Consider the following 12,183-nt stretch of genomic DNA (forward strand, 5'->3'; position numbering starts at 1 on the left):
GGTTGGGTTGCCTCCCAACAAGCACTGTTTTAATGTCATAAGCTTGACATGAATCTGGAATTTTCTTCCTCTTCTTCTAGTTGGTTAAGAGAAATGACTTTAAGAGAGAAGAAGAGAAGATTGATGCCCCCAGATTTGATTTCCTCCTCAAAAGCTTGCTTTCGTTGTTAGCTTGAGTGAACTTGCTTGTTAGAGTAGGGGTTGGATTGCTCTTTGTTGTCCTTCTCTTTTTTCGTGAATGTTGCCATTTGTTTCATGGTCATAATCCCTCTCTGAGTGCTTTCCTTAATTGCCCTCACTTCTTTGATTTTGAGACTTGGGCGTTGCGTATTGATACTTCTTGGAGTGCTGGTTTAATAAAATCAACTACCATGCATTCCTCTTATTCTCTCTCTTGATTGATTTCCTTCCTCTCTTCTGTAAGGTCTCGTATTACTTCTTTTGGGAGTGAGTTTGCATGTCCCCTTATCACCTCTGGTAGCCTCTGTGGATATAGAATTCTAGGCTCGTATGCCTCCATAACCTCCTTCTTCATTGGAATTTCACTTGATACAGGAGCCTCTTAATCTTGTTTTTCAAATTCCTCCTTTGCACCCACCATTTGGTCTTCATCCTCCTTCCTAAGCACCACTGCATTAATGGCCTTGCATTCTTTCTTTGGGGTGTTCTCAATATCACTTAGGAAGATATTGGTGGTTTTTGCTAAGTGTTTAGCAATTTGGCCTAAATGTACTTCAATGTTCTTAAAGGCGATTTTTTGTTCTTTCCTAAATTTTCTGGACCATTGGGTGTAATCCTCAACTTCTTGAGAATATTTTTCAAATGCTAGCTCAAGAGATGAAGGTTGGAATGATTTTGTGGATGTGTGGGTGTTGTAGTGATGTTGTTTTGAGGACTATAGAATGAGTTTTGTGAGTTGTGAAATGAATTTTGTGAATTTTGAAATGAGGTTTGTGTATAGTAAAATGAATTTTTTGGTTGATAAATTGAATTGTATGGATTTTGGAAGGAATTTTATGCTGAGGCATACTCAAGTGATGAAGAAGTTTGATATGAAACATTAGAAGGTGAGGTTGGACAATTACGAGATGATGGCTCTTGATGGATAGAATGTGAACCATTAAAATCTCCTCCCCAACCACAATTCAGGTAGTTGTCATAACAATATGAGTTATTTTATGGCTCTGAGAAGTATCTCATTTCATTTGATTGCTCAAACTCCATCATTCCTTGTTGATATTCTCAGCCACCATTAGCATAGTAACTTGATTCATTTTGTGGTGGTGAGAAGTATCCCATGTAGTTTGATTGATCAAAGGTTGATGTAAACTCCATTCTTACTTAAAAATATTCTGTAACAAACACAATCACCAAGGCTGCATTTGTTTCTGAGAACAGAACAGGACAAAACACTGATAGACAGAAACACAAAATTTTATGTTCTTGTATTATGTTTTGTGATAAACTAGAACAAATTATGAAAATCCAATTTATTCTCATTTTTTTCATTCAAAAAATTTGAGATGAAAAATATAATAAAAAATATAATTATGAAAAATCAACAAAAGTAATTAAAGAAAAAATGAAAAATAAGTTGTGTCCCTTGTTATTGTCTCTGTGTCCTTCCTGTCAGGATGGACACAAAATACACTAATTCAGTATCTCTGGACACATTGTCTCTGTCCATGTCTCTTCTGTCAAACATGATTTTGTCTCTCTGTATCCCTGTCTCAATGTCCTGTCTCTGTAAACAAACGCAACCCAAATGATATTGGAATCCCCCTTGTCACAATTGAGGGATTCTTAGTGAGGCAACAACATAAACAGTTAGTGACAAAAAGAAAAGAAAGAATTCAAAGCAAATAAAAGACTAGAACAAAGAAAGAAAAAATATCTAATTTAGGTAATCAATCAACTAGTAGTTTGTCAATCACAATTAATCCCTCATCAATGGCGCAAAAAACTTGATATGGAATTTGCAAATTGATGTGAGGATTATCATCAGTTAGGAATTTCACACAAATATTCTCATCGAAGTATAGTTCCCAACTAACAAACAATCTCCATCAAAGTTTAATTTTGGTTGTCACAAGTCCAACCCAATAAAAGTAACAGAGAGTATTAATCCCGAGTTGTTCTCCCTAGGAATCACAATCGGGTACTCAATTATTGGTTATGAGATTAAAGGGGGTTAGGTTGATAAACAAGAAATTAAAAAGGCAAGAAATGTAAATCAAACAACTAAAGAAAGCAATTACTAAAGAGAGATATTCATGGCAATGATTGAGAACCTAGTCTTTCTATCCTAGTCATTAATTATCATACAATGATTAACAAGAGCTAATCCTATTTAGTCATCTTCAACATCGGAAGAAGGTACAATGTTATCTTCATTATAGGAAGAAAGTCAAATAGGACTAGTTAATCTCAATCCAATATTCCTAATCAACTCACTAATTGAATTAGCAAGAGATTAGAGTTAATGGAAATAATATTAACTAACAACCCTAGATCACCAACATAAGTTGGATATTAATGACTCAAGAGCACCTAATTTCTCTTTCCAAGCCAAGAATGCTCAAAAAGCTACTCTAACATCCAACCAAGCATTTTGTCAAACACTTGGAAGGCATAAAAGGAAAAGCATCATAAAAGTGCAAGAATAATAAATCTACAACTACCCAATGCAAGAAATTAATAATAACAACTAAAGAAAACAACATCAAACATGAAATACCTCAAAATTGTATTAAAGGAAATTAAATCCAACAATAGTGCATGAAAATAAAAATGACATAAAAGGAAAATTAACAAGAGAAACTAAGAGAACAAGGATGTAGGAACAAGAAATTGTAAAGAAAATAAGATGAAAACAAGAATTAAACCCTAGATCTAAGATGAAATTAACCTAATTCAACCCTAATTCTAGAGAGAAGAGGGAGCTTCTCTCTCTAGAAAACTACCTAAAGCATGATCCTAAGCTAATCTAATTGCTCCCCCTTTGTCCAATCTTGAATTGTGCATCAAATAGCCTCAGAAATGAGTTGGATTTGGACCTGGTTGGCTCAGAAATTGCCCCCAGTGTATTCACTTTAATGAGGTCACGTGATCAGCGTCACGCGTGCGCGTGGTCGACGCGTGCACATCGCCTTGCAAATTCCCTTTTCACGCGTGCGCGTGGATGACGTGTGCGCGTCGCTGACAGATCTCCTCTCACCCGTACGCGTGGATGATGTGTGCATGTGGCCTTGAATCCTCCAAATGCTCATTCCCTCATGAATTCTCCACTTTGCATGCTTTTTTCTTCACTTCTTTCATCTAATCCTTGCCTTATAGACCTAAAATAACTCAACAAACATATCAAGGCATCGAATGAGATTAAAGTTAATTAGATTTAGCTATTTTAAGGCCTAAAAAGCATGTTTTCACTCTTAAGCACAAAATTAGAGAGGATTACAAAAGCATGCTATTTCATTGAATAAATGTGAGATAAGTTGATAAAATACCCTAAATTAAGCACAAGATAAACCACAATATTGGGGTTTATCACAAATCAATTATCCATAGAACTACCGGCAAGTGTACCGGGTCGTATCAAGTAATAAAACTCACGGTGAGTGAGGTCGATCCCACGGGGATTGATCAATTAAGCAAGCAATAGCTAATTGATTATTCTAGTTAGACAGTTCATAATTGAGTGATGAGCGAACAAGAAATGTAAATGACTTAAAGAAAAAGTAAATGGAAGTATAAAATGATAAGAAAGTAAATGTCATGACTGTAAAGTGCTGAAAAGTTAAATTGCAAGAAAAGCAAAGTACGGAAAAGTATAGTGCAAGAAAGTAAATAACTAGAATTAAAAAATGAAAAGAACATTGGGATCAAGAGATGATGCATTCTCAGGACCAATAATTTTCATCTCCTCTTCAATCATGCAATCATTGATCTCTTGGCAAATCATAAGTGATTGAATTCCAATCTCTTGGTAATTCAATATCTCTTAACTTGATTAATTGCTAATCTCTTGATCTATTTGCTCATGATAAGAGATGAAGATTGATTTCTGATTTAAAGCCATACAGTTTCATGAATCAAGTTGTGGGATAATTATATGTCACATATCAATCCCAAACCCAATTTCATAACCACTGTGAGAAAGAACTTCAAGGATCAATTCCATGATCCTTTCTCAAGCTCACATGGAATTCAAGTTGGATTCAATTTTTTTCTCAGGAAAATTGAATCCTTAGAATGAAGAACGAAGATTCTTTCTAAAGAAACAATGAAAGAAGAATTGAAGATGAAAAAAGAAACAAAATTAATCCATTAAATTTACAACAAAGCTCTCTTCCCCGATGATGGAAATTAGAGACTCATAACTAAAGAAATTACAAAATGGGTATGAAAGAAAATGGATGAGGAGAAGAGAATGAGAGTGAGAAGAGAGATTCCGAAGACTCCCCCCCCCCAGTGGTGTCTAAAGAAGTATTCTATAGTCCTATTTATAAGCTACCTAAATTACGAATTCAAAAAAAATTCAAATTACAATCAAATGCAAAATTTCTAACTAATTCTAGATGATTCATGTGACCTTGATTAATTGTTGATTGTGGGCTTCCTTGCATTGAATTGAAATAATTGAACCAAATTGAGGCTCCAACAGTTGATTATGAGATTGGGCGTTAGTTGAAAGTAACGCTTCTTGAATTGGGCGTTACTAACACTACTGTGTTTCTGGCATTATTTACAATAACGCTTCCTTCCGTGGCGTTAGAAACGCTTTACAAATTGAGGATGAAAAGTTACTGTCGTGCGTACGCATGCCTCGTGCGTACGCGTGAATTCCATTTTTGCTTAGTTGCGCTACGCGTGAAGCGTGCATACGCATGATTGCACAAGTTCTTTCCTCTAGAATGCATCGTAGGCGTTACCTTTCAAGGCACCTTTATATCTTGGCATTACTAATGCCACACTTCACATGCTCGCAGGCGCCTCCTTAAACAGGAGCTTCAATCCTTGGCGTTACCAACACCTAGGCAATATGCCAAAAATTGCTCCTAGGAGGTGTCGAAAGCGTTGTTTGAGAAGGGCACCCCTTGTTTCGGGCATTACCAACACCAAAATTAACATGCTCCAGGGGTTTCATTGTTCTTTGGCGTTAGTTAGAGAGGGTGCCTTTGGAGTTAGGCGTTACCAACACTTAAGTATTTTTTGGGCTTAAAGATTCCCATTGTTGGTGCCCCAATTGCATGTCCACTATAGACTATTATACATCGTTGGAAAACTCTAAATGTCAGCTTTATAACGCCACTAAAAAAGCATCATTTGAACTTCTGTAGCTCAAGTTATGCTCCTTTGAAGAGGAAGAGGTCAACCTGGCAAGGTCGCAGGCGTTATTCTAAACGAGCGCTTCACAAGTGGGCATTACAAATGCCGGCTTCTGAGGCTTAAAATGAATGTCCTCCCTATACTATTATATATTATTGGAAAGCTCTTGATTTCTACTTTCCAATTCCATTAAAAGCATGTCATTTGAAGCTCTATACCTCAGGTTATGCTCTTTTGAAAGTGAAGAAGTCAACCTCGCTTGTGACATGCTGCTCAGCTTTCTTCTTGGCATTTTCGGGGCGAGTTGCACCCTCATATTAAAGTCCACTATGAATTGTTATATATATTTGTAAAGATCTGGAAATCTTCTTTCCAATGATACTAAAATCACCTCATTTAGAGCTTTTTAGCTCAAGTTATCCTTGTTGGAGTATGAAGAGGTTAGGGTAGTAAATCCTCTTTGAATTCCCTTTGTAATTGGCGCCCCCTAGATAACACCTTTGGTTATTGGCGTTACCAACGCCCTTGATATGCTTTATGGGCCACCCTTTTAAAAGCCTGGCCTAAGGTCCCAAAGTGTGCCTAAGCTTTAAAGCGTGTCTAAAACTTCCTCTTTTCTTCTTTTTTCTGTTATTTCCTACAAAATTAATCAAATCAAAGAGATCAAAGTAATATGTGACTTAAGCAAAAAAATACTCAAAAATTGAGCATTATGAATTAATTTTTATATGGAAAAGATAGAAAAACACCACATGATGCGCACTCATCAAAGCTAAGGCATCAAAACCCTGTTCGTAGATGCCCGAGCTCGACGTCTTGCACTTCTTGGTGGCTGGCTCAGGATTTGAAGGGGGGATGGTTTACTTGTTTTAAAAGAGGAGGTACTTGTTTCTCTGGGTTGGAAGAGATCGGCCAAAGACCTGGGTCGGACGTAATTTTCACAGAAGCAGAGGCGCCTGAGTCAGACTTGAAAGGCGAGGCCAACCCCTCGGTCTCTTGCAGTTGAAGATTGCGAGCGATAGAACTTTTTCACGCAGTCTGTCATGTTTTCATCACGGCCGACTTAGGAGCCATCTTTTATGCACGACATCAAGAAATCAAAACAAAGTTAGAAGTGAAATGTAGGAGTAACAACACCTCAAACAAAAATAGAAAGAAAGCTATCTAGCTCGGATTGGAGTTGGTTGGGGTTCCCTATAAATTTCTTGGTATCCGAATAAGGATTACGGCCCCAACTACGCTCTCTTCTAGCTCATCTAAATTGTACTTAACTATTAACGGTTTCTCCTTCCAATGTAAAGGAAAATGGGGTTCATCATTCTCATCAAAGAAGAAAAAGGTCGGGCATCATCAACAGCTCAAATTTTGAAGAAATAATTATTAAAATCATGGAAAAATTCATCAAAGATGGTAAAATATTTTCTTCTCTGGATAGCCCGAAAGGAGAACCAGCCTTGTTTCTTGGAATAAAAGGCTTGGCAAGAACAAAGAGATAGAAGAAGACCTTCAAAGAAGGTTGGACATCAAGATCTCGACACAAAAGCTGATATATTTTCAAAAAATCCCAAGAATTAAGATGCAGTTGGGTAAGAGTGACATTGCAAGTCTAGAGGACATCAATTTCAAAATCGAAAAAAGGGCGGCAGACATCTAGCATAGTAAAAAAGCAATCATAGGCATAAAAGAAGTGACGCTCTGACCTATCAAGTTGGGGGAAGTATACCCTCTTCTTAGGATCAGCAACAATTATCTCATAATTTCTCTTATCCTCCCGATTTACACATAACCTATGATGTCTACGAAATTGTTCAATATATTCTCTATCAATAACAGGGATGGGAGCAAGGACAGTTGTATCTACCCAGGTCACGTCAGATGGAACTTTGGTTGACATGCTGTGAATTACAGATTGAGACATAAAAGATATACCGACAAATACAATAAGTAAATTGTCACAAAAGAACTCGGACACCAATCAAAGGAAATCGAGTTATCGTCAACAATTTGAAAAGGTACGAAATTGAAAATTTCTTGCACACAAAATACCACAACATACTTCCAAATACAAAAATGGTGTCACTTCCAACCATTTTAAAGTGACACCATTTGGGGGCAAACACAACTACATCAAAGTTCACAGAAACAGTTTCAAAGAAAATGTCAAATCTTCACCACTAATAACATTTCAAACCATCATTCAAAGCAAATATAGGTACTACCTAGAGCAATTGAAATAAATAAGAAAACAAGAAAAGGGTGGAAAAGAGTACCAACCTTGAAGAAACGAAAACGCGAAGGGCACAACTGAACGGCAAAAACACAAAGGGCACTGTTGAACGGCAAAAATGCAAACGGTGGTTTTCTCAAAAAATGAAAACCAAATCTTGTAATGCTTCGACATGAAGGAATCTTGAACTGGGAATGGATGCACGAAAGAAGTTCAAAGAAAGTGAAAGAAAGAGAGGTAGCAAATGTTTCAAAAACGGAAAAAAAAAGAAAGATGGAAAAGTGAAGAATTAATAATACACAAGGGAAAAATGACATTTTGCACTCCTCTTTAAAAGTCATGCCCAGATCCTCAAGAAACTGTCGCGTAACGTACACCACATCATTAAGGGAAGCAACATTTCAAAAATTTTGAAATATATCGAGTACCCGACCTCTGGAAGGCGCCGTACATGATTAAGGAAACTGGAGACACAAATGCTCGAGCCCAACCTTATGAAAGTTCAGACTCAAGCAGGAGCATTGATGAATCCATATTTGACAATATATTTTGGATTGATTTGAGTAGATTTCATTATATAAACCCACATTTATTCATCCAAATAGCATACTTTTGTGTTTTCTCCCTAAATTGTGCCTAATTGTGAAAACATGCTATTTTGAGCTTAATTTAATCAATTTTATTCCACTTTCATTTCATCCGATGCTTTGATATGTTTGATGAGTGATTTAAGATGTAATAGATAGGAATGGCTTGATGAGAGTGGAAGAGAAGCATGGAATCGGGAGAAAACATGAAGAAATCACAGGAGAGAAGCATTTCAACCTGTGCCCACGCACAGGAGGAAAATCAGCATGTGTGCATACGCACAAGTTCCTGCGCATGCCTTCATTAAAAAGTCACATGGCTCACGATTTTGGGGCTCTTTTGGCCCATTTCTGAAGGCTTGGATGCTGAAATCAAAGACTATATGAAGGAGCAACAACACATAACAAAGGGAGCTCATATTAGATTAGAAAAAACACATAGTAGGAGTAGGAGTAGTGTAGTATACAAAATTCTCTCTTAGAATTTTAATTAGGTTTTCAATGTAGCATTTTATAGTTCAATTTTGATATTGGATTTTGTTATCTCATTGTAAGTATTTCTTTAATTTTTATTTTATTACACTATTTGTTCTACATTTTCTTACACTTTAATTTCCTTTGTCAATATAAACATAGTTTTGCTTCCTAGTTGTTGAATTTGATGTTTGATGCTTATCTTATGTTTGTTTGAGTTGCTTTTGTTGATTTTGATCATTGGTTGCTCATAGTTTTGAGTAATTTTTCAATTTTGCCATGTTTTGTGATTATGCCTTCCATGTGTTTGATGGAATGCCAATCTTAGTTATGGGATAATTTTCACCCCTTGACTTGGAGAAAATGAGTTTATGGATTACTAGAGTCATAATGTCCAACATTTAGTGATAACTCTTGGGTTGTTAGTTGTTATTGTTTCCACTAACGCTAGCTTCTTAATAAGGTAATTAGTAAGTTAGTTAGGATTTGTGGATTAATAACAATTTTGTTCACTTGACCTATCCTTCGATGTTATGGATTGACTTAGTGAGATTAATCCATCATAATTATCATAGTTGTGGTTATGGCAAGGAAGGGATTCCATAACTCATCTAAAGTCAAGGTTCCATTTATGTTTTGAACCACTCTTCACTCACTTTATAGCTTTACTTGTCTATATTACATACATATTTCTTTTTTTCCTTCATTAGTTTATTACTTGCAATTTTGAATCGTTCTTTTATCTCTTTATTTGTTTACTTCAATCATTTCAACCCCTTGCTTTCCACAACCAATTTTATGCACTTGTTGTCACTAGTTCCTAGGGAAGACGACCCGAGGTTTCATTACTCTCGGTTTATAATTTGAATTTGAAAAACTAAACTTTGATTTGAGCATTACTTGTTGGTTGAGAACTATACTTACAACGAAGTTATTTCTCTTTTACCAAGAAGAAATTCTTAACCGACGGTTTTGCTCTTTCAAGCACTATTTATACCTTGGCCCAAAACATAAAGCCAAACCCAGTAAAGAAAAAGGCCCACCCAAAAAGGGTGGCCACTTCTACCTGTCCAGCCTATTAAGAGGTTGGGTATGACAAGGGAGGTCCAGCCCTACTTATCTGAATAAGTAACTACCTCCCTAAATATCTCCTACTATCTTTACCTCATCTACATGATAGATCTCAACAAACCCCCAAAATAAAAGGAACGGTTATTCACTAACAAAGGTGAAACTACTTCAAAAAGGTGGTTATCTATTCAATAATAAATACACTGACACTCCTCAGGCATATTCAAGTCCCAATCTACTAAAAACCTGCTTAAAGCCCTTGCTAACTTAAGCATCAGAGTCTCTTGCAGGTACCACCCCCACCTCCTCACGAGGAACTTGGACGGAGACACCTCGGCACCAACACAAGTTAGACGCTGCCTTAGAAGGAGTCTGAAACTAACGTTCAGGCCTAAATCACCATTTCAGGTAACTTCCGGAACAGAAGATATATTTTAAAAAGATCTAAAAATCCAAGTTTCATAAGTTTGTTGGGAAAATTGAGATACTTCTAACTTCTAAATTTGGTAAAAGTGAAAAAACATTCCAAAGTTCAAAGTTTTCTCCATTCTTTTATACATATTATAAATAATTTTCTAAATTTCTTGTAAAATATTAAATCAAATTGTTCCAATAACGCTTTTGGAAAAAACCTTTTTTTAGATCCACATCCGACTGCCTAAAATTGGATCCACTCTTCAGTGTTGTTATTCTATTCCAATAAATGAAACAAATCATTAACTATCAGAAAAAATATTAAATCAAATTCATAAAATAATGCATAATATCAAATTGAAATAACTTTTGATATTAATACATCAATTTTTTTAGAAAATATTTCAATAGAACAATAATAATTTCAAAATTTCAAGATAACAATAATAATTTCTATGAATAAAATTAAAACAACTACTCACATTAATAAAAATAATTGTTTTTATATTTAATTAAGAGAAATATTTTTAAATGCACATGAATCGGATAATATCTGCATATCCACAGTAATTATCTGCATCCGATCCGAACTTTGTGGATATTATCCGATCCGGACTATAATAGGATCAGATTGCGGATTTTGCAGTGATATCCACCGATTCGATCCACAGATTCGCACCTATAATATAAATAGCATAGCTTAAGACACGCAGACCATAACCTGATGTCCAAACCCTTACCCTCTTATGGTGCTGCTCTCCCTCTCCTCTCTCACCCAGACCTAGTCCCACACTCCCACTATCTCAGAGTCGCCTCACTTCTGACTGGCTCCACCTACATTATCGGCGTTCACTCTACCATCACTGGCGCTCATTCATCATTGTGTCTCTTCCGTTGTCTTGTCAAACCGCATCTCCTAAGTTCGCCTCCATCGTTGCATCGTCGTCTCCTCCAACTACACGCTCGTCGTCTCCTCCATCGACGTAGTAGTCGTCTCCTCCATCAGCGGCTCAACACGTTTTCATCTTCTCCAGCGGCAAGATCATCTCCTCTAGTGGCACGGTGGTCTTTTCCATCGGCGGTGGTTGTCTCCTCCAGCAGCTCCGTCAAACTAGTCTCCTTTATATTCATCGTCTCCATTGTCTTCAACTTATCAGGTAATTTAACTTTAACATTTAAATAATAAAGTACAAGAATAAATTAAATATTATTTGTACACAAATGCCTATAGGTAAAAGTACCAGAATCATTGTGTTAATGTGTGATAAAGTTTATATTGGTCGAGTGGCACTGAGGGTTTGGAAGATCACCCAGAAAAAATTATCTAAGTTACAAGATAGAGTTTATGTTGGTCGAGTGACACTGAGGGTTTGGAACTATTGCATTAATGTTATTAATGAACTCAATGAATCTTTGCAGTGATATGGTTTATTTAATTGTAAACTGATATAGTTTATTTAGTTGTAGGATTGTTCATTTGTTTAGAAATTAGAATGGATGATAAGCAAGTGCTTGCTAACAACACAAGTGGGTCTGAAGTCAGGAGCACTCCTACTCCACTAAGTGTCGCTAGATCTACACCAGAAGAACCAACAAGCAGGGGGGAATAAATATCAATCGAACTTCAAGTGATACTCCTTCTTTGGAGACAGCAGCACAATTTGGCCAGTCAGGTAAAAAAAAGTATAATAGACCTCCTTCTTTTGTTTGGGATCACTTCAAAAAAAATTATGAGAAAACTAAGGCTCAATATAAAAATTGTTTGAAATGGTTACAAGGTCATAGTCATAGGGATGAGACCTCTAACCTAAAAAACCATATTGGAACTTGTGCGAAGAACCCAAAAAATCATGTTGATAAAAAATAGAAAATTCTTGTGTTCCCAAATTCTAACCACCAACATTAAAGGCACTAGACTTTAATCAAGATCGATGTAGGCTTGCACTTTGTAAGATGGTGATAATTGATGAGCTTCCATTTAGGTTTGTGAAAAATAGTGATTTTAGCCGATTTTGTGGTGCAATGCAACCTCAATTTAAGATTCCAAGTCGTATGACAATTGCTAGGGATTGTATGCAATTG

The sequence above is a fragment of the Arachis hypogaea genome, chromosome 5 (genome assembly GCF_003086295.3).
Source record: "Arachis hypogaea cultivar Tifrunner chromosome 5, arahy.Tifrunner.gnm2.J5K5, whole genome shotgun sequence".
Lineage (NCBI taxonomy): Eukaryota > Viridiplantae > Streptophyta > Magnoliopsida > Fabales > Fabaceae > Arachis > Arachis hypogaea.